Source organism: Anopheles coluzzii, chromosome 2, assembly GCF_943734685.1.
Source record: "Anopheles coluzzii chromosome 2, AcolN3, whole genome shotgun sequence".
Taxonomy (NCBI): domain Eukaryota; kingdom Metazoa; phylum Arthropoda; class Insecta; order Diptera; family Culicidae; genus Anopheles; species Anopheles coluzzii.
Window position 1 is genome coordinate 50,755,769 of NC_064670.1, and position 24,669 is coordinate 50,780,437.

Sequence of the window (24,669 nt, forward strand, 5' to 3'; positions counted from 1 at the left end):
CCGGTTCAGTGTGTTCTGCAATGCGTTCTTTTAGGCAAATGAATGTTTCACTTTGAAGCTGAACTACGTACATTGGTCGAGTGTTTAGTTCCCGCTGGTCAGCTTTACACGTTCAAGAGGGACGATGGGTAAAGCAGCGAACGGATGCTTCGAAAAAGTATCTTGTGTTTGGGAAATAAAGACGCTATCGGATGGGATAGAATCGAACCTCATTTAACCTAGTGTGGTCGAATTAAATTCGTAGTTTACGGAAGGTAAGCGATGATCGTGGTATTGAAATAGTGGAAATAAATCGATGTACGTTTCCGAAACGGAACGGTGTTAAAGAAACGAGAGGACTCGGTGAACGATAGCGCTTCAATAATGGGGCTGCCTAAGATATTTTCTCAGTTCATAAACGAATTTTCTTTAATACCTCACCGGCAAACCTGGTAAAATCCAGTGAAAACGGTAGCGAGGAATGACTGTCTTCGGTGCGTTGTTGCGTTGGGCAGCATAACCGGGCAAGATGGATGGAACAAATGTGGGACGGGGTCGGGCCCTCGAGAACATAGTACATGTTGTGGATTCTCCAAGAGGTTTAGCAAAGAGAGGTAGAAGCATCTGGTTTTTGTAAAGGGTTCGACACTGTTTCTCAGTGGCGCCGGTTCAGGGGTAAGGGAAATAATAGATCGGGGCATGTAAGAAACGCATGTATGCGTGTGTTTGCATTCCACCGCAGTAGGGAACTGGAACGTCAGGGTTAACTATAAATCAAATGAAAATATGCATGTGCTATCTTAAGGATAATGGGTTAGAGACTTGAACCGTAACGGTGGTATTGGTTTGCTTATTTATAGCCTGATATTCAACGTCCGATGCAAGATTGATAACAATTATTCAGAACATAAAATTAACCTTAGAATCGTGGGTGGGTGGCCCGATCGATTAAAAGAAAACAAAAACGACCTGATGTAAGTAATGAAAAATTCAGAATAATTTTATATGTTTATCTTCATGGAGTCAACTTAACCCCTTTGTTTTTGTTATTTCATCATCGTATCTGGTTGATAGGGACTCATTTTCACGATCTCATCTGGCAACTGACACTGGCAAAAAATTGTTTTGCTCCCGCTCATGCAGCTCGCGGGAAAATGAGTGAGTGTGAGCAGCGACAGCGGCATGAGCGCCGGCACAGTTCCATCTCACTATACCGTAGCTCGCCCCGCTTAAGATGCGTTGGTGAGTGTCTGGGTGAGTGTTTTTTTTTTTTTCTACACCCTCCGAAGGGGAAGCGAACTCATCGCTGATTGCGGAAACAAGCTTCCGTGTGTTTCGGATTCGGTCTCGGTGAAACGAGTTTTCCCATTGCGTTTTCATCTCAGTTATCGTTTGCTCTCGTTGGTAGACGAAAGTCATAGCCCATTCGCAGCAGACAGGCGACATGCGTGCGTGACCTGCGTTGCTGTCGGAAAAAAGGGAGAGGAAGCAAAAAAGCGTGCAGGTGGTAATAAGAAGGGGTGCTCAGTAGCAGGGTGACACACGCTTCTCGGTGGAGACGTTCTTCAACGTAAGTGCAACACGCGTAAATAGGCGCCTGGTGATTTCAAATCAACAACCACATCCACACATACATATACACTCACAAACACACACCCATACACACACACACACCGACACACACACACACACGCGTATTTATATGCATCTTAATCATACCCGAGGCCAACGCAAAGGTGTGAGAATGCGAGTGTGTGGAGCAATTTAGTAGAAAGTGCAAACCCATCAAAGGATGCCATATGTGAACAGATCGAGCAGCCGAGAGAGCGTGATATGAGTGAATGATGAATGGATTTTCTGTGTGTGCATGTGTGTGTGTGTGTGTGTGTACATGTTTGTGTGTAAAAATGGGCGATAGGCCAAGGTAGTGAGTAAAGCATAGTGTGAAATTGTGTACAGCATACAGGACGAGATGGCAAAGAATTCAACCAAACGATAGATAGGATTAAAGGGCGGCTGGAAACGCGTAAAGATTTTTTTCCCCCAGTTTCTCTTTTCTGTTCCTCATCTCGTTACGTCCGGAAGCAAAAAAAAATGAAAGAAATATGCGTACAGGGGATGCTTTGAGTGAAAGAATTTAAGAAAACCTCAGCACCATCTCACCGCAGCAGCATTTAGTGGTATGGTGGTGATTTCCTTAAACACTTTTCCTTCCGCTCTACCGGAATGTGTTTTTTGCTGGTTCTTTCTTTACAATTCTGTGTGAAAAGTGAAATTGTGGAAAGTGTATAAAGCTACGAGGAAATAGAATGGAGTGTATTGATTGAAAAAAAAAGGAAGTGAAGCCAGAATTCCAGACCAAGGAGACGAACAGGCCGTGCTGTGGTTGGTTTGAGATTTTTTAAATTGTTTCGTACGTGAAATCTCGCCCTGGAGGAACGTTCCATTCGTTCGCTTATGCCTGGCGTGGTTTGTGGCTCACTGGCTGTGTATTGATTTGTGTATTGAATTGATTTTTACTTTTGTTTTTTTCTGCTCAAAGGCTTTAGCAACTGCAACTGTTGTGCAAAATGTGTATGAATTAATAAGTGTATCTTTGTTGAATCAATGTAGAAATTGGCATGGTGAAATCTGCCTAGTGACTTTTTGCGTGGAAATTGTGTAAAACCTTTGCGGGGCTTCAGTGAAAATGGCTTTGAAAAAACAGTGTGAAAGTGTGTCACGTTTAATGAAGCACATCGATCGAGGGATGATTATGGAATCCAGTTTTTAAAAGTTATCATTATAAAGGAACTCCTAAGGGAATCCACAATACAAAAGCCAGGTAAGTGTGAAAGCGAAAGATTATCTTAAAAGGGGGTTACAGTATGAGGTGCCGTATTTTCGGCATGTGAAATCAAGGGGTTTGTAAATGTCAGAACGACCTTTCTGGCTACCGTTCTGTTTTAACGTACGGGATCGCTAACTCTACGGCATTCACTAATGATACTGTTATGGATTGGTGTTGTAGCTCGTGATTTTACTCTACTGTAGTATGCAGTGTTTTCCGGGTTTCCGAACCAGCAGCTGCTTGCCAGTCAGTTGGTTCAGCTGCCAGCGTTCCCAAACTTCGTACTGGTAGCGAGATAATAGTTTGTGTCACGATCATGCCGCTTATAAATTGCATCCATTTTGGAACCATGTTCCGTACGACCGCGTACTACCGATACGTGCAGACATTATTCAGCATGTTTGTATGGTGGATGCAGGCCGCTGATTTGACCGTAGACGAAGGCCATGCGGAGGGAGGGAAAATAACTAGGACAAAAAATAATACATCATTCTAAATGACACTGCACGCTACCTCGTGGAAGAGAAGAAGGCCAGAGGGAGGACGGAGGGTTACAAATAATGCAAGGCGTTATGGTGCCAGACGTGTGTAGTGTTCAGTGGTTATTTATGCCGCTTGGAACGGTTAAAACATGCTGCGAGATCTTGCAAGTGTACGTGCGGTAAAACTCATAATTCATCTAAATTACTTCAGATTGTTTACATTGCTTTATTGCACTATATGATTGGTATATAGTTTATGTGTGGGAAATGTTGATTACGTTGAAAGTAGGAATAAAAATCAATCGTTTGAAACTGCCGTGAGGTCAACCATTCTGAAGAACCCATTAGCTTATATAGCTTTGGATGTATTTAGGGTTAATTTTTTTAATTAGTTCATGCGTATTGCTTCGCACGCATACTGTTAAAAAAATTTAAATGTCAAATGAACAATCATCCCTCGCCAATCATCATCTTTGCACAGTTCCTTCCGGTAGATGATTCTTGAAGCATGTCATGCGAGGCAAAACTTGGAAATGTTCTCTGGTAGAAGTTTTAGCCAGTTTTACACAACAACTAACTGGTTGGTGCATCACGAACCGTCAAGCTGTCAGCTCACTACAGTATAAACGCAGTGCCATTGAAAAAGTTGCACCGAGTGCCGAACGTTGATTGCTGAGTTGTCTGACTGGCTCTTGAGCGTTCACAGGAACTTAAGGGGCAGAAAAGTTTTCAATGCTTTTAGTGCCAGTTTATTTCATTTAGTGAGAGAAAAAGCTAATGGGATTTTAGTTTTTCCTTTCCCGAGCGTATTCTACACGGGACTAGAAGGTCTAGAAACTTTTATACACTTTGTTTGAACAGTTTTTGTACGTTTTGAAGGTTTAATAAATACTGTAAGATTTCATTCGACTACTGAATAATTAATCAAAAACTGTACTTTGGGCCAACTGTGCACCCTGTGTAATCATGGGCAGGCTTTTAACCAACGCGTTCAGGAAGGAAATATCATGATTACATGGTAATATTTAAGCTGCGACAATTTTATCCTCTCTCACCATGCCACCAAACGCTAATTAGATGCGGGCCGGCATTTGAGAACAAAGGGAGCAAAGCACAAGCATGGCACGAGCGTGTGTTATCCTTTCATTTTGAATTGTAGTGACAACAGCATATATAACAGCGCCCACCGGCCGGTCGCACTTCCGCCGGGAAATGATTTTCGTGCTCAGCCCAGCACCGGAAGCATTCCCGGATTTGGGACACCAGGCAGCATACCTGAAACCGGGCGTTTCGGGCAATCGATTTCTCAACAAGTGCGCATGTGTTCTGCCAGTGTCTGTCGTTCTGTTGGTTGGTGGTAGTTTTGAGATCATCCCGGGGACCAGGCCAGTTGAATAGTTGATAAATAAATGATCGAATTTCATTATAATTAATATTCACCGGAGCACATACTACTGGTACTAGGTCAGCGACCGGCGCGGGAAGCATCGTTGATTAAGTGTGGCGTTGAGTCGGGATGCAAGTGCCGCATTTCGGCTGCGACATACTTTCCCAAGCGAGTTGACCAGCCTGCAATGCAAATGATCGATTTTCCAACGCAAATGCACCATTCCGGTGAGAGGGTGACGAAATGGAAATTGTTTGATCATATTGAGCTGGTGATGATTGTTCAGGCGAGTCTGTAATTATGTTGTCGCTCCGCCAGTTGCAGCCGAACCGGGGCGGCACTTTGCTGATGAATGTCACGGTGTAGTTTAATAATGAAGTTGTTAATATGTGTGTTTGTGTACGTTCGGTATGAAGAGAACGGTGCAAGAGGATGGTATGTGGTACCATTTTCGATTCGGGAACTGTATGCCTGCATAATCGGAGGTAAATATGCAGTGAGCTGTGATTTTACAATGATAAATTATTAAATGCTCAGTGTTTGAGGCCCTGCTTGAGGTCAATCTCAAAGGTTCTGTAAGCTAGAATGAATGACATGAATGAATGATTGATGGCTAGGACAAAAAGTCATACAGCACTAAAGTATATCTCTTTATATTTCATTGTGTTGTTTGGGTTGTACCTTTGTGGAGAGAAAGATAGAGAGAGAGAGAGTAATTCTTTTGAGGTTAATGAACAAGGAATAAAGTATGAGTTTTAAAAACGAATTTTATTGTTATGAATTTTAGAACAAATGTTTCTAAATAAATACCAGCTTTAAGCATTTTTTGTTATTGCAGTTGATCAACGTGACTCCCAATATGGTTCAATACGTGTTGCTTCCAACTAAAAATGGTTTTACTCGACTATTCGGATCAATTGAAAAATAATTTCGTGACACTCAATTTTACGTCAGGATTAAAACAACAAAAATCCTAATGTCACCAGTTCATGCTCTCCGGACCTAGGCAGGAGTAGAGACATATAGCCAAGGGCACCGACAAACGATAGGAACGAGCGTGGTAAAGGATGAGATTTCAGCACATAGATAATGATGATGAAAGCATGGATTATGATAAGCGAAGCATGGCAAGGCATGAGAAGAAATGAGGCAGAGGGGTGTTGGTAATGGTGATTGCGCTAACCTCCACCGCCGGCACTGTCGTGGTGCTGTCATGATGTGGGTTTTTGGCAGCCTCAGCGGTTCATCATCAGCCATCAGAATATTCGGACAGGACGCCATCGTTGACAGCTTTCGGGGTTGGTTTGATCGTGGTACCGGCGTGAATAATCACTTGGCCGCCCCAAAACGGAAGGATCATATTTTTCTACCCATCTCCCTTTCCTGCCTCGCATTACACACACACACACCACCACCATTCCGGGGGCTGATGAATGTTGAAGTTTCCCGAAAGGCTCAGCCCAACACGGTAGGGGCCATTGGGGTAAATGCAAAATGGAGCAACACTTTACAAAGCTCGACCCACTCGGAGCTCATTTTATCACCGGACGTGATTTGTCACGTCTGGGAGCGCGGGGGAATGAGTGCGGAAGAGTTAGGATTGGTCAAAAGATTGGCCGTAGTTGATAAATGGCAAAAAGGGGCTGGCCGTTTTGGCCGGCTGTAGGCCGGCTTTCTTTGTGGTAGTTTTCTGAACGGGGTGTATGGCAAAGTGCTCATTCAAAGCATTCGCGGGAAAAAGGCTTTCGCTAATGGGAGTAATTATCGTCGCGTTACTGTCCATTAACTGGTTGGCCCCGTGATGGTTGGGCATTCTAATGCTAGCAAGGCTATCTTGCAGTGGACTTGAAATTGCGTCACACAGAAAACCGGGTGCCAAATGCAGTGCTAATGGTTTGCAGGATTTGCTGTTGAGGGGGGGGGGGGGTGCATGAGTCATGGGTAAGTGTTTCTGTAAAGGGCTGAAAAAATAATGATATGAATAAGTAAAATAAATGTGCCTTTTGATTCTGGTGAGCAGGACTAATTTGCTTTTGATGGTATCTAATGGTATCTTTTGCCGTTGCGTTAGGCTTTCATAGTGGATTTCTTAACGTTACTCAAGTCGCAAATTGTTCCAAATGGTTGCCATTATATATCGCATTTCCTTGTGGTTTTCTTTGTAATCTGTCATGCACAATGGTGTTGCGGTTCGGCAATAAATGATGATTTTGTGGTTTTGCGGATCGGTTTGTGGTACGGTATACTTACAATGAGATGTATCAGAGATAGTTATTTCTACGAAAAATATGTAAGCTTCTGTGGCTTGGTTAAAAGCCACATACGATACTCAGAAGATGAAAGTTAAAAGTTGATTGTTACCTAACGAAGATTTCGTGAAGGAAATGTCATACACATGGTTTGTTTTTCACCAACGCAAGTATTTTTATGAACGCTTTGCTGCAAGTTCAAGTACGCTACGGATTGTTCATTTTTTACGCCACCCTGTACACCGGGTTCAGGGTTCGGTACCATTCGCCAGTCTATATTTAGATATGGCTTCATTATTATTTAATATTCCAGTTTCCAGGGGTTTCATGGGCTGAGCCGTTCCGCACCGGTCGACAGTGATAATCGATTTAACCTCATCAACATTCAGCACTTTCTCGTTTTTCGGTGGAATGGATGTGATTTAAATAATTAATCTTGCTCTTGATGGAATTATCAAAATTTCCATCGCAGATGTAGCTGCTGTGTTTCTGGTTGGCTGTATTATTTGTATTTTCTTTAGAAAATGAAGCGCCATGCTATTGCGACGGATTCGGTAAACGGCATGATTGTGTCACAACGGATATCGGTGTTGGTGGCAGCAAGCTGAATTGGAGTATTGAAAACTGCCAGAAAATGAAAACGAGTAAAAAGTATTAACAACAATTTCAAATACACTACTAAGCCAGCTTTGCAATATGATAATTCTAATATTTGTATTAATCCTAATTAAATGAATAGAATTCTAATTCACAGATTCAAAATGACCGGACCCAATTCAATAAAGATGTTCTTTATCAAATTTTGATGAATGCTACCTTAGCAAGTAAAAAAAGGTGTCAATTTCAAACCTTGTAAATGACAGTTAGTTTTCTATAGACATTAAATCCGAACTGTCTAGGTTGAGACAAGATTATTATAAGGATTACGTTAATTCTTATACATCGCGTTAAAAATGAGTACCTTCTCATCCCAATGGCTAAAAAGCTTTCGCGAGAAGTAAGAAACAATCAAACTAGCGGCCAAACAACCAATCTACTCGGCAGCCAAAATTCGGTCTGACGCAGCCGCAGATCCTTAAATTGAATTAACGATGAATTGAATGTTTCCACGAATCGATGAAATTGGAATTGGGTAGGCGAGACCGATTTCATATCGCTCCGTTACGCACAGCTTGAGTGGCAAGGTTACCTTTGTCGTGTCGTTTTATTTCTTTTTTTTGTCCCTCGAAATACCCACCCACCTGACATTCGCTTATGCGCCAGCTTATGTCTTTGACGGTTCGCCCCTACACACCCACACACATCCTCCTGCCACAACCTGCCTTATGATTTCGCGTTCACGACCACTTAACGAGGGCTTAGCGATTGCTGGCCGGGGTAGGGGGTGATGGGAATAATTTGCCTTTTGTCAGGCAGGTGTCACTTTCACTGGTGAGGACTTAGCGGCACTGACGCTTTCCATTGCGGGTTGGTGGCCACATCCTTAGCAGGGAGCCTTCGGTTGATTGGAAATTGATTTGCGGTTCCTCTCGCCTTCACCTTCCCTTCCCTTCCCACCCGATACGGGGAGAAGTTGGTGAAGTGGTGCGTGAGGTGAGCTTTACGTGCGACACTTTATTGATTAGCGGAAATGGGGATCTACATTTACTGTACTGGAGATAAATTATTTTGTTGCGAATGAGATGGAAGTTTAACATGAACTTATCTGGAATTGAAGCGCTTGAAGAGAAATTAATTTTTATTTATGACTTTTTCTGTATATGGCATATCATCCATATGCCGAACCGAAAACGGATGAGAAAATATCATTAACGATATGCGTCACTGGAACCATTTCATGCGGAGGTAGACGAATGATAATGGATAAAATGATTGAAAGCTTTATTCATAATGCATCAGCCGCTCGCTGTCGTCATGATATGTTCTCTTGTTTTATATGCTGATACAGCATAAAATCGTTTTATACGCGCTACAATTCGCTACTCATTCGCTGTTGATGGGAAAACACAATGTGTTTCGCGAAAATTCAAATTGCATCGAGATTCGCAGCTCTGAATGTTATATTGATCTTTTTCTGGTTATTCTGAAAATATGGGTTGATATCAAAGGTAGCAAATATTTTTTGCACTTCACCTAATGGAATATGTTATATTTACACTGCAAGTATGGTGTTGCACTGGTACTTATTTAATTGATGCACCATACGTGTCATTTTGATCGGAAATTTCATTGCATCCATTGGAATCGTACACACATGAAACCACTGATAGAAGGTTGCAAAATGTTGTCACAATGCCTGCGGGATGAGTGGATTATTTTTTTGTTTATGTTGGCCAGTAACCTGTTTTTCGATTTTTTCATTCATGTTCCACTGTGTAGGGTTTCAATTGAAGTGTTGTTTGTGTCATTTGTCATCATAAATTTGAAGTTTATTGATATGTTAATTTATTTTTGTTTAAAGCGATGGAAAAGAGCAATAATGAAAATACCATCTGTGATGATATTATTTATAAAATACAAAGAAAAAGTAAATGTCCATGTACAAGTAAATGTCGTGTTTTATTAGCCATGACAAAAAAAAACTATTTATTTGTGACTTGCAAAAGTAGCATTTTTATTTATACATGTTTTGATTGAATATACATACAATACAAATAATGAACAATGCTTAAAAAAATATGTATGAAAAAAAAGCAAAAGCTGTGTTGAACTGTGAACTGTGTTGGTACAATGTTCATAACCTAAGCTCATACGTAAAAAAAAATAATGAGATTATTATAGGATTTCGTGCGTTCCTTCGTATGGACCGTCCCCTCGTAATAATTTCATAATTGTTATATATAAATGTTATGTGTTTTGAAAAATGTAATAAAAGTTCATCCAAAATAATTCGAATGATTGTCTTACTCTCCGGATAAAATGTCTGACAAATATGCAAGAGTTTTGATCAAACTATGCACGTATTTGTTGGGGGCATATGTTTGTTATGGTTGGAATGTGCATTTTCGAATAATGCATATATTTATTCTTCCTGGTATCTTTACAAACGTTGTGGTTGGCTTGCTGGAATTTAGAATATAAATTTCAGAGCCAAATAGAAAGCACAATGCACATGTGACGGGTGGTTTGCGTATGCAAAATTCAATCCCTAACCTTAATCGGACAGATAATAATTGCATTGAATTGTGGAGCGTTTGGCGCTACCTCCAAATGATGCAGCTTATGGAGAAGTAAAAATAGAGAAAAAAAGAATAATGGAATGGCACTTCAAGAGCATCAACCGGAATGCGGCTGTTCGTTTGCAAGGTGAAATGGTGTTTTCATGGTCACTGGAACTGTGGGAGATTTGTACGTTTCGTACGATTAGAGGAAGCACACCCAGAACCAACAGAATAGCGACCGCACCGTCTGTCTTTCAGCAGTACTCAATTGCATTCGCGTTGTGTGGTGGGGATAGGCGGGGATGATTTTGCTTTGGCAAACAACTGCATTCGAATGGATTGCTCTTATTCCATAGAATTAATGTACTATTGTGTGTGAGTGTCAAGGTTTTCAACTAGGAATGGAACTAGGTTGGAGAGAAGAGAGGTGTGGATGGAAGTGGTTCAATCACAGTAGTGACACGGTTCGCTGATCAGTAAAATGGAGCATTTTCCTATCTTCTTTTCGGGTCGGGTGATCTGTATAGGAATGGTTTAGCTTGGATGTGTTTCTTAATGCGTAAATTCCATCCACCTTCTAACTCTGTCTTGGTGCCGGATATTATCACCATATTATCACCAGACCATTTGGAGTATTCGATATTGGTACTGGTGCAGTTGGTCTATAATAATTTGTGCGTGAATAAAATCTCAAGTATTTTATAAGTTAGAAGCAAACTTCTTCTTGTAATGTATTTTCTTAAAAATGAATGCTTTAAAGTGTGTTAAATTCGTGCAGCCATTGAGAAGCTATGCGCTTCAGTCCTATACTGAGTGGTAGTCAACATATAACAACAGATAATTGAGAAATAATAGCCAACAAGGGATGTACACCACGTCGTACATCAGCACAGCAATAAAGTTGAACTGTTTCGCTCAAACCGGGCTGTATGATTAACCGATTACGATCTAAACCTCCTGAAGTCAACAATTATCCGATCATGCATTTTAATATACCACGCTGCGCAGCATGAAACGTATCGATCACGTGAACGAAAGCGATGAAATTGCAGGAAAGCGGTCGTTGCATTGCAGCAGAGCAAAAGCAATCAACGTTAGCGATTTGCTGTAACCGGAATCACTCTACTGATGCGTTTTTGATAAGAATACATCAAAAAGAGCATGGCCTCTTCCATTCTATAAACTAGCTATTTGCGTATCTGTAGGGGAGCCGATCCGCTGAGTAAACAGATTCGGATGGTGAAAACATTGCGGTACAGGGAGGGCCATGTAATTGCATAGTAATTGATGGTCATGACACCTGCACGCCAATCATTGCTGTAGCGTGTTCGTGGGGTAAGATGGTACATGATTTCAATGTGTAGTAACTAGTAAATGTTTGAAGTTTGTTGTATACTTTTTACACTCAAAGTATTCGAAGCAGTTTTCAAAATGAACTCGCCGTTTAGTCTGCCGAATACGGCTAAGTCAAACAAAAAACAAAGAAAATGTTGAAAAAGGTAGATTTTATCGAACAAGTAAGCACGATGGAATACATTAAATAAAGCCAACACACAGCGTTTTTAACGTTTTTAATTTAATATAAGCGTAAATATAGCCGGTCTCGTAGTATAGTCGTCAACTCGTACGACTTAACAACATGCCCGTCATGGGTTCAATCCCCAAATAGACCGCGCCGCCATACGTAGGACTGACTATCCTGCTATGGGGGGGAATCAATTAGCCACTGAAAGCCAAAGCCCACAAGTGGGTACAGGCAGGCCTTGACCGACATCAGTTGTTGAGCCAAAGAAAAAAAAAAGAAAAAGAAAAAAAAGCGTAAATATACTACCGTAAGCTTATATTAAAAATTAAATAAAAAAAATTGTCATCCCATGCAGTACCTCACAATGAGGAACGTAAAATGTCCTTAAGTGTGAAGGTTTTAAATTGCTACCGAATGTAGTTTACCTTCGATTTCAATCGTCATTCTTTACGTTTACTATGCTCCCGTTTTCAGTGAATTCGGTTCATACCTGCATACTGCAGTCAATTGAGGATTGTGTACTGGTGGTTTAATGCCAGTTGGGTTAATTTCTGCAAACCAGCGAACTACGCCTCCGCTACGTGTTATTGAATTTTCGCACGCAAAAAATGGATGTGTAATTTTCGTCTGGAACTCGTACTGGTCGATGTTTCTCCATTGCAACATGGGCCGCTATAGCCGCATGAATGGTATTGTTCGGTTGATGCCAATGGTGTACCGTGTGGCTGTCAAACCATAATTGTTAGCTTTCTATCGTCTATCGCACTGCGGGCGATGATAAAACGTTACTTCATGCTCTTTTCTATCGTTGCTTGAACACCTAACTGTTTTGTGTATGTGTCTAGTGGGAGCTCACCTACGTTGGGTATGGTTCGTTGTTTTCTAACAGCCGTTCTGGAAGCCGTTCCATCAGACGGGAGCACATTTCCGTACAATCTTCCGTAGGTACATCCTTTCCGGTGTAAAGATCGGAAATCATACTTGCATCTCTGTCGAAGGTTCAACGACCAACTGGACCGGTGTGCAGTGTTTGGTGTACGGTTGAAAAACTAACAGCAACTCCACATATTCGGTAATTTCCAGAAACCGCAAACTTCCCACCGAATTGGGTCACCGTTTCTGCTGCTGGTAGAGGATGGGTACTTGTAGTGTACGGTGTGGAGTGTACATACGGATATTGACATCGTACTTGCTCTGCAATAGGTGTGCTTGGAAGAGTGCATTTTAGTGCACGCGGTGCAATTAAGGATACATTAAAGTGCTCCCGCATGCACTCGAAACAGGGGAAAGTTTTATCTTTCCGTTAGATTCAGCCTCATCGTTACCTGGAAAACTGAGCGGGAAAACGTTTGCACCCTGTTGGTAGAGCCCCATTGTTGTAACGTACATGAGGTGAAGCATGCACAATAATGGATTTGCTAGGCATAGTTATGGTAGTGCTTAGAATAGAAAACTAACAGACGTAGCTGTACTGAAGGTAAGGACGTATCTGATTATGATCGAGTGTTTAGAATGTGGCAATTAGTAGCTGGAAAGTAGTTACCAACGGGAAGGCAGATTTGCTAGTAAGAAAAAGTTTTCAATAACGTGCTGTTGTGTTTTCGTCCAATTGATTTAAGGAGGAATGAAGTTAATGATAAATAGCAGAAGTTTTTGAAGCACTTTAAGATCCAACATGTTGTGTCATAACGCATGTTGTTGTTGAGTATCTGATTAACATGTTGACATGTTGTTGAGTATCTGATTAAACCTAGAAAAGTAGAATGCGGGTATTGTGCGCTATAATTGTAGCTAAAATGTTAAAAGGACCTGTTAAGGATTTTGGTCTATTTTGGTTATTGGTTAAAACACTTTACACTGTTACTTTAACGGCAATCGATACTAAAATACGCATTTACGCATTGATAACAAATATATACGTTTAAAATGAATTTCAAAAATCAACGTCAAAAGTCATGAAAATGTATTTTGGGGTGTAAAATGGCCTTGTTATGGGGCAAAGTGGTCTTATACGAAATGTCAAAACACATCAAAACAAAGGGGCAAAATGGACCACAACATTGAACTTTAGGCTAAGGTTTAAGCTCTTGCATCTTGATAGAATTGTGAGAGTAAAGATTTAAGCTTAGCATTAAAGTGTTTTGTAGAATGATTTAGTAAAATTCTGCAATATTTCAATATTTCATGTGTTGTCAGTAATTGGTCTTGTCGACAGAGTCTACATACAGCACAGTTTTTTTCTGTAGAGCTATTGTTGATTATTGATATTGTTGCGACCATTTTGCCCCAAGTGAAGCATTTCATATGTTTCTTCTTCTTCTTCTTCTTTGGCACAACAACTGTTGTCTGTCAAGGCCTGCCTGTACCCACTAGTGAAGTGAGCTTGGCTTTCAGTGACTTATTGTTACCATAGAAGGATAGTCAGTCCTACGTATGGGGGCACGGTCTATTCGGGACTTGAACCCATGGCGGGCATGTTGTTACGTCGTACGACTTGATGACTGTACCATCAGACCGGCCCATGTGAAATTCTTACAAAAGCTTAATTTCATGACGGTGAAAATTACATCGTTTTGAGCAAACATTTTATTTGCTAATTTATTTACTTATTTTGAAATCTGAGGTTATGAAACATTCAAGGTGGGCTTTAAACATTGAATTTGATAAGTTTAAATCATTTCAAGTCATAATAAACGTGTTAATTTGCCAATAATGCAGATGTCCATTCCGCCCCACCTAACCATTTTGCCCCAGGTTCCCCTATAACTTTTACCATTAACGTCTACGATAGTTAGTTACTGAGCTAGATATGCGCTCCTTTGTACTGCATTTGGAGATTAATCACGATACACCAGAGGTTTGTCTTTCCACGTATAGCTTTTAATGGTGTCGTATCGAACATAGCAAACATTCGAAAATATGTTCCGGTAATGTCTGTAGTGTGTGCTTCTTATAAGCAATTAGCTATGAGTGGAAACTTTAGTGGAAACTTTTAAAAAGAAATACAAAATATTCAAGTAGAACGGATAAATGAATTTTCGCGCCTAACATGGGCAGTCGCCTCGTAGCAAGGACTGACTATCCGGCTGCGTGGTACTGAATAAAGTCTCGAAAGCCTGTACAGGGCGGCTTGTCCGTGTAGACCATTTACGCCAAATATACGAAGAGATTAGCTTTCGTTTGTTTTTTGTTGCATCAACCCATCCAAAAAGGTGCAAAAGTATGATAAAGGGTACATTGCCCTTACTTATCACAAATGTCACTTTGTTTATGCTCCGTCTTCCAAGTGAAGCTTAAAATAACGAAAAAAAGTTTAATCCAAGGTGATATATGATATCATTGGTAAAAAAGCTAGTTTGAAATACTTCCTAAAAAACCTCTTGTGAATTGAATTAGACAGGATAGGTGGAGGGTGGGCTATGAGTGGCACGAATTTCTGCGAGTAAAACTCGAAAGTCCGTTTCGAAGGTTTTTTTTTACGCTTGTCATTTGCTGTAAGGATGGTGGGAATGTAACGAAAGAAAGAGTGAAGAAAGACACCGCCCCCAAGCGTTGGCAAAAGTGTTCATTTTTCCAACTTTCTATCTCCCCGAACGCATCGAGAGATTCGTTGACAGGAATCGAAGGTATTTGCGCATTTGTTAGAGAAAATATTAAAAGTGGATGTCCTACCGACACCACCATCGAGTTGCGCATCTATTCTCGAAAGTTGGAACTCTTTCGGTTCCGGCAAACGATAGCCAATTGAAGCCGTTTGCCTATTGCCGGCCAAAAAGCGAAAAGGAAAAGATCGATACGAATGAAAAAGGTACTTTTGCTTTCTTTCGGTTGGGCTTTACTGTTTTGTTCGTCCTCCTAGAAAGGTAGGTAGGTAAAATGGCACAACGGTTGGACGCAGCAAGAGGTAGAGGATTGCTGTGAAATTTCCGTACAGCTTATGGGTGAGTATTTGCAAATGATTGCTTCGAAGGCGGTATGCTTCGGTGTCCGTAATGACTGTTGGAAGGATCAGTGATGGAATGAATTTCGAACAAGTAGTTTTTTTTTGATTTTTCGAATCAGAAAAAGAACCCAAGGAAGACAGCTCTTTGTGAGGATGTGCTTTCCTTTTTTAGTTGTTGGGTTGAGATAAGAAATTGGAACACAATTTGTCAATAGGAGCAGAAAATGCCATTCAATAAACCTGTCGTTGGTTGCAAGAATCCCATTGGAGATTATTTTTGTACGCTATCACGTAACCGTTCGGGAGACCCAGCACCATAAAAGGACAGTAAAAATCAGTCTGCTAGGTTTTTTTTTAAACCCAAATCGATGGCTAGCACAGGACTAATGCAAGTCGTTTGGATATCGGTTCTAGTTAAAGAATGTACGGTGTAAAAAAGGGCTTTAAATAGACATTGACGCAATGGAAATTCTTGTTCCAGGAAGGGCTTTGGAAATCGTTTGTCAGCAAAACATTTAAAATTTTCAGCGTTCGTAAGTTGTTAATGTTTTTTGTTGTACACTCTGACACAATATGATTAAATGGAACATAAAATTATGGCGCGCCTCCAAGAATATATCATTGCCAGTAATTAATTATGAACGTGTCGCTTTTATTCACTTCATTTTTACTCCCAAATGTTGGTGCTTTATCATTCCTTCCACCTGTTTTATGAATTGTTCTAAAGAAATTAAACCCTGGCCAGAACCGCACGAAGGACAGTGCAATAGAGCTTTTTGCTCTGTTTGCTTGTCTTTATACACAATACGAAAGACATTCAGAAAACAAACGGAGCAAAAAGGGGAAATTAATAGCTTTTACGATTAATTCGAGTAAAGTCCGTCCCAGTGCCCACTGAACGGTTCGGTGACTGTTTTCGTACTCTGTACGCATTCAGCGTAATACGCGTGGCTGTCATTAATTTTCGGGTTATGGAAAAATCCAGTATTCTTTCGTTTGGTTTGGGATTGGTATTCTCATTCAAAATAAATGGTTCGCCATTTCGAACCATGAAACAAAGACTCAATTGCTATGTGAATAAAATTACTTTTTTCTTCTTTATTTTTTACAATTTTTTTGTTTTGCTTTAAAAAGGGTACTTCACATATTTCTTGACAGTTGTCGATTGCATGTTTCGTGTTGTTTTTTTATTATTATTATTTAATTCGTTCAAATAAGATCAAATCATTTATTTGGAGAAGAAGGAAACATGACGAAGTATTGGAATTATCGATTATTTTCTCACACGACGTTGCCAATTTATGATGTCTTCTCTTCCGGCGCTTTTCAGTTTCAGCTTATTCTCTCGGACTTAAAAAAGGGCCAGCTCTGCCCAATGCAATGGAACGACGGAAAAATTGAATGGTGAATACAGCTGGCACCGTTTCCTTGCCATAGTAATTTGCACATTTTTATAGCGTGGTAGAAGTCGCTCGGCCAGACTATACGATTTGTATTGTCAGTGACAATGGAAGTGCTTTATTGCCAAGTGGGGAGAGAGTAAAATTTAATATCATTATTTATATCGTGCTGTTTTGCTTCAAAGTTGATTGTTGATTTGAATGAGCGATGATTATTAATTTTACTAATGACATGCGCAATCAGCAATACATAAAATATAACAATAACAATGCATTTATAGTGAAGCTGAAGCCCAGTAGTTTTAGTGAAAGATTAATAAACCTATATCGTTGAATGCATGAATATCAAAAGAAAGCTTACACAATTTTTTAAAAGCATTTACATGCCTTAGATGGAAACTAAAGATTTCCTTAACGATGCTCTGGTTACATTACTGCTTTTAAATAAACGTGACCCATATCGATTCTAGGTTATTATTATAATTAAGTCAAACATATCTGGTGTATATGCAGACTTTTCTATTATTATTTTAATATATTCTACTATAGTGTGAGGTACGAGAGAAACGCAGTAAAGACACAATACAGATATGAGAATTTACTTGTTTTGTCTTCAATTTACATTTCATTTACAGTTGATGAACTTTGAATATCACTCATCTATTTTCAAAATAAATTTGTGTCTGTGCCTTTGTAAGACTTTGTACAAAAGAACACACATAACAAACTCTTGATGCATTGTTTTTGTGTGGTGACACACTAAGTGCAAAAACTTGTGGCATTTGGCGTGTGTAGCATTTTTAAAATGCTGTATAAATTTTACTACGCGCTTAAGGATTATTAATCTTTCTTGACGGTTTTTAGTCTACTCTGTAACTCTTTGAAATAATCCTTAATTATAGGAGAAAATCATCGCTTTCCACGGCATATACCACATTTAGAAAACCAAAACAGCTCAAAAAGGAAAATTATATAAAGAACGCAAAAATAGAAAATAGTATAGCTCATACTTAACCCTCCACCATACTCTGCAGACGATATTCATAAATATTCATCGTCTACATCGCGTATTTATGAAGACGCTCGTTCAACTGTCAATCCCTTTATGCGAAGGGCCCAGCGAATGGCATGCGATATACCCCTTTTTTACAAGACGTGAAAGAATAAGAAGACCAACAGAAGTGGACACTCTCCGCTGTGAACAAGGATGCTGTGTTTGTGTGCAAAATCCTTCCGGTATGTTCGTTTTGGCCTTGGCTTTGGGCAGGTGTACACGGCCATTCCAGCGTACAGGCCGCGTAGGCACAATGCAATGGTGCTGGTCGATGTCAGCAAGAGAGAAAAAGAAAGCGATTAGCTTTCGCTGCACGTACTTGCTCTTACCGCAGGAAGTTGGTCCGTTGGGGGACAAAGTTTTTCAATTTATTACCGGAAGGCATTCCTTGAGTTGCCTTTTGTCTCTGTGTAAGCTTCGTCCGTCTTTTACCAGTGCCACCATCCAAGGTACACGAGCTTTTTTTCTTGATATTCTGCTCTGCTCATCCCGCATCATCGTTAACTCGTGTCTATTTCATATTTTTACGACGCTCCCCTTCTTATGTCACTGGATCGAGTTCCTAACGAAGCTTTCTGGCTTACATTTTTTGCTCGTTTGGTTTGGGTACGTTTGCGAGTTTACTCCGATTATTAATTTTTATAATCGTGCTCAACATCAACACCGGTTGCTGGTGGTATAGTCATCGGGAAGGGAAAAGATTTTTTTACCTTGTTTTATATTTTTACCATAGCCGGAAGGTGCTGTATCGTGTGTCATTCCTTTTTGGTAGCTATTTGCAGTATGCTTCAGGATTGGGATGAAATTGCTCAAGTAGCGTGCGGATGCCGATGAGATGGTGATGAATTCACTGTTGACACATCCTAGTCATAATGCAGTTCGGCTCGGTGGAATGCAAAGAAGGACTAGGTTGGTGGTAATACCTAGCATAACTTTGTGCGCGAAGCAATAGGCCACTTTTTGTGGATATTTAAAATAGAACTTTTTTTAATAAAGCTGTAACTTTGCGCTATTAACTCACGACGGTATTAAGAATCGCTGACCATACCAGAGACTCGTGATTGATGTTATAATGCCATGCCTTGGTAAAGATAGGATGCATATTTGTTTTTTACTCCCTATTACGTTGGTTATTAATCCGGCTTGAACGGATTGGGTTTGATTTAATTTTAATGAGACCGATTGAAAGCGAACGATGCTGTAAATTTGTTGTGGAAAGTTGTTTTTTTGCCGTATGTCTTGCCGTGGTGGGTTGGTTTGCGGGTGGACGAGATATTATGGATCATAAAAAACCGGACAATGTTGCCGTAAAGTTTAAAGCGCTTATGGTGACCGCCGTAACGAGGTGCTAAACCGAAGTGCGAACTAAACTTGATGAAAATGTGGGGTGGGATTTCCTACTAACTATCACTCGTTTATGAGCTATGAATGAAATGGTAAAAGCGGTTATGCTATTTATTGTTATTAATGAGTAGAAAACGATCATTTATGAACGATTTTTAAATATGAGATAGACCGAAATATTTGATTCTTTGTTATACTTTTATTTATTCATATTAAGCATATGTAGAAATGGGTGCAAACTTTAAATAGAGATTTGCAGCTTTGAACAAACAGATTGAAAATTTAAAACAATTTGAAAAATATACTTAGTATGATCTGTGTTTCTACTATTTAAATTGAGAGACAAACAATAAGTTGATGTAATTGATTAAAAATGAAATCAAAATCGATTTGGTTTATCAGTCGAGATAATCAGCAATCAACTGAGCTGTGTGATTAGTGCAATTTTTTCGCCAAACTTTATAAATTGCAGCATTGATCATTTATATAGATTTTATGATACTTTAATGTATACTGTATATATAATTATAATATTATAACTGTATGACTAATTTTAAATCATGAAATCCTGTATAGGCGTACATGCCACAAAATAGAAGTACTTATCTTATTTTTATTTTAATATTCATTTCAGTGTGTAACATACAACTCATTCTTGTCAAGTAAGTTTTTAGGAAAAAATTCTTAAAAATGTATTACTAGGCAATATTTATTGGCAAATATAGTATTAACGTAGTTTTTACTTGTTTACAAATTGTTGGGTTGTTTGGTTGTATTTGAGTGTTTCATAGTTTATTATTTTATAAAGTAAGGTGAACCAGAAATGCTAAGAAATTTCCATAGCAAAACGTGCGTGTGTCCCAGAATACGTGGAAATTTAACCAATATGGGGAGTACGGTGTTATTTAAAAATACAGCTCGATCCATAGTTGAGCCCTATAAATCCCTGTACCGTTTCAGTATACATCAGCAAAAACACCGATGAAAGGGTTCGTGTGAGCGCTTTACAACCCGTCTTCATCCCAGTTTCGATCGCAGTCGCACTGGAGTCGTGTGTAGAATATCACGCCACCTGGGACAGAAAGTGATCGGCACGGCATTGGCGGCACTTTGGCTCATGTTCATATTTTCCGTACGTCTCACTGTGGAGTAAAATGAAGGTGGGAAATGAAGCGTCAGGGTTCGTATTGCCATTGGCACCGAGCTAATGTATTCAAACTCTGATTTGCATGATATTACAAGGTGGTAAAATTCTCATAAACCAACAAATTGCCTATTCATCGACTCGCCGTATATCTGGTACACGCATCGCTACCGTATCGTGTGTTCTCCGAAGACGCCTTAGACAGTGGTGTGCGAAATGGGTGCGTAGTTTATGAGACATGCTGGTTGGGATGCCATGGGTAAATGTGCTTAATTGTAGGGATTTTTATAAATTTACGCAACAGTGTATAAAAATATCTTTCGAAAGCCTACGGTCATTTGGTAGCAATACACAGTACAATAGTTGCTAAGAGCATGTTGTATCACAGCTCGATCAGCACTGTAGCCAGCTTTGGGTGGCTTAGGCTATGTATCGTGTCGTTTGCTTTCTGCAGCCCGGCTATAAATGGATGATGTACATTTGCATAAAGCGTTTATGGGGCCACCATCGCTTTGCTTCAGCGAACAAACATCCATACGCCGTATATTGAAGTGAAGCGAGAAAAGGGGGAACGGAAGAAAAAATATTCAGAAAACATCATGAAAACAAGTTCATAATTGAATTTTCCTTTTGTGGCTCGCAAACAAAGAGGCATACCTTTCATGCTGTCGTGATTTGATTCGGGTGCGATTTGGGTTTTATTTCTCATGTATTCTTCTTCTTGTCGCTCATTTCTCTCCTTCGCTTCTCTCACCTTCCCAATCGGGAAAGAATTGCACTGGCAAAGGATTCGTCTGTGAAAAAAAAATGAACAAACTTTCCTTTCTGAAAAGGATGTAACGATCGCAAAACGATTGAATTGTAGGCGAGTTTCTTTGCCGGCTCATCATTGATTGGTGATTGATCGATGATGGATCATGCTGTTGGTGGCCGTGGGTTCAAAAGCATCGCAGAGTCGGTGTCCGGGACCAAGCCGGGAGCAATGTGACAAATCGGTTCAATAGCAAGTTAGACCATACTTATCGATTGAAAACATCGTTCACCGTACCGGCAGCAGCCATCCTCTGCTTTTCTGTATTGTACAGTTTTATCAGTGTAAGCACATGCTGTAGGCTGTAGACTGTAGCGCTGGTTGCGAGCCAGTAATTGAATTCGCATAAATTATGTCCCAAACATGTCCCAGGATCGATTTTTCGTTCCACGGGTTTGTGCTGGAAAAATATAACAACCGGATTGTGGCACCGGTGTAGGAGAGGAGAGAGACGAAAACAAACTGCACAGTACGCGATAATCCACCAGAAGCCGGAAAGGCCCACATGAACGATGAACAGGCGGGTGAGTGTATTTTGTTTTTTATCGTCAAACGCGAAACAGACATTTTGGGTGATAAATTCAATTAGTATCGCTTGCCACGTGATCGAACGTGATCATTATTGAAGGGGTGTGAGGTGCGCATTGGCAAAGCTGGCAGCGAAGATGGAACGCACATTCTCGTAAACGGTAAGGCAATCGGAAAATAATTGAGATAAACGGCTTATGATGTTTATGAACGGCTGATCGGGCGTGTCGATGATGGATTGATGAATTGTGTTGATCTAAAATCTGTCAGTAACCTTACCGTCGTCGAATGAAGTCGAATGAAAGTTGAATGAAGTTTATATATTGAAACCGTTTTTGTGTGTGTTTCAATTAATGTACTATTTAATCGATACTGTAATTTTTTCTTCATAACTATCAGTTTGTTAATTAAAAGATAATATATTTTCACAATAGCATCAGAATTACCAAATAGATTCTATCATTCAGAGAGGTGGTAAATATGAAACCCATCAACAGTTTTGTTTTTTTTTTTTTTGTTGCAGAGGCTTTGGACCTTTTTTTGGCTGAAATTCTCCTCTATCGTATCATCAATCAAATAATTCCAGTGCTGGTGATTGAGGACACATTTACATACTAGCATTCGTATTATCTTATTTTTGATGTGTCAACATTCCTTTAAAATTTCTTGGCAAACATTGTTTAGGAAAGTACAGTGTCAGCACAATGTCGATATAAATTAAGAATAAAAGCATCTGTGCTAAAAAATGTCTAAATAATGCTTTCTCAGCGTAACGATCGACGCAAGGTTGATAGTTAGGCGGTCCATTCTGAATAAAAGAATAACAGTACTTAAAATGCAAATGTATAGCAATTTGTTCATAAAACTGCTACTAAATACTGAAACATATTTAAGATGTAAATTTAATTGACAACTGTGTCTTCAGGTTTTTGTTAAAGTATGTTTAGGTTTGAAATACATTTTATAAGTTATTATCATCCATTTTATTCTTGCAGCTTCCAGTAACTTTTTTGACCGACTTTTATCAGCTAGATTTTAATTGCTTTTTGCCCTACCTAAAACACACCTTTCAAAGCCATAGAAAAAAGTCAATATACTGTGAGTTAGGATCGTTAATGGGCAGTAGACAAAATAAATCAAACCAGAATAACTCAACAGTATCGCTGTTACCAACCATTCCTTATGTTTCGTTTTTCCAACGTACCATACTTCATTGTTACCCGACAGCGATGCTTCATATTCGAGCACATTCATTTCAGTATAAACAAACACCGGTAATGTAAACTTGTGCACGGGGTGCGGCTGTCCAATCGCCAAACCCACCGTGTCACATAGGAACGACGGGGTGGGTAGGTTTTGCAAAGCTACAAAATCATTGCACGAGCCGAGATTGCAATTGCACTGTGTATTTTTTAATCGTCTTATTTCGTATTTCATTCACTCTCACGCCAGAATCTACGCCAATAATCGTTGGCCAATGAAAACATTAGTCAATCCGACCGGGCTCAATAGCGCCTGGTTCAGGATTTTCGCATGCGAGCTGTCATATAGTGGCAGCACGAAGCGTTGGAATTGGAAACGGTGCAGCAGTGTGCAGAGGGTGCAATAAAATCGATAAATAAACAAGTACCAAGTTCATCCAGGATTCACCACCACCAACTGACCGAGCACCGACGACGGTAAGGTGTGATTTCGTGTGTCAGATTATTTATTTAATTCTGTTTCCGATGCTTGGTTTCGTTTGGTGGCACTCGGTTGGATCGGCAGCGCGGTTGATTCTGTGGGCCTCATTCCGGAGCGCGCAGGCATCGCGAACGGCAAGTGGCTGTGAAAACTGTGGACATGGGATAAAAACTGGAATAGAATTGTGTGGAAATGGCTCGCCGCACCGCAAGTGCAGTGGGTGATGAAAGTTTGATAAAACATGCCAATCCGTGCTGCCAGGAGGGTGGTTTGTAGAGGCGGTGATAGAGAACTAGGTCAACGGATGGCAAGAAATAAAAGGAATACGTTCCAGCCGAACCAAAGGCAGGGTTCACTGCCGTTTCTAGATTTCGAGTAGAGTGTTGTCTTCTAATTTTAGAAACTCGCTGGTGAGCGGTAGATTAGATAGTGGAAAGAAATAATTGAAATAGAGATATTTTATGCACGTGAGGACTTTGAAGAAATTCGTATGCAGCTGGGATGTTACGAAACTGCTTTAAAACAGCCTCCTTTTTCTCTGTATGATGTTTGATGTTCGTTAGTTAGCTCTAGATTGGATTAGCATTAGATCACGTAGAAGTACAGGTGTATTGTAAGCTCGTTTGCATTGACAACTGTATGCTTCACATTTTTAAATCAGATATTTACCCCTTGATGCAATAGAATGTATGTGTAGATACCGGAGAGCAAGCTGCAATGCTAACAATCTAAGCTATTCCACCGATTTCCTACAATTCCACTGATACTCGTTTGCGATGCCGTGCCGTTGTCGTTTAATTCTCGTTCGAAACGGGGACAATGTTTCCTTAAAGGAATGCAAAACATGGCATGCACGGAAGGGCTTTCTTCGCTTCCGTCCTTTCAGCTGCATGTCGTGTGATTGGAGCAAAACAGTACAAGAACATGCAGCACTATCACACGCAAAGATCAACCGCTCGACAATCGGCTAGAATTGCTAAGCGAAAAGACAATGGCTGTTTTCTTGACACGCGGCGCGTAGACTTCCGTTTTAGGGCTGTCTTCCAACCGTACACGTTCGTTAACAGTACTTCGCTATCGATTAAACAGAGCTGTGCAGTTGGAATCTTTTTAAAGCCTAACGTTCATAGCTTTACTGCACCGTGGCTT

The 24,669-nt window shown here is 40.1% G+C and overlaps 1 protein-coding gene across 2 annotated transcripts in view; it reads left to right on the top strand.

Annotated features, from left to right (window-relative positions):
* Positions 1–1,359: 1,359 nt before the first annotated feature.
* LOC120950566 (5-hydroxytryptamine receptor 1-like) overlaps positions 1,360–24,669 on the top strand; it is a 48,947-nt gene continuing 25,637 nt past the window's right edge. The window contains exons 1-2 of one of the 2 annotated variants that reach the window (XM_040368701.2): positions 1,360–1,549; positions 2,522–2,803. The gene's annotated coding sequence lies outside the window, so the exon portion shown is untranslated. The remainder of the gene's footprint in view (positions 1,550–2,521; positions 2,804–24,669) is intronic. The other variant, XM_040368702.2, reaches the window with a different exon arrangement.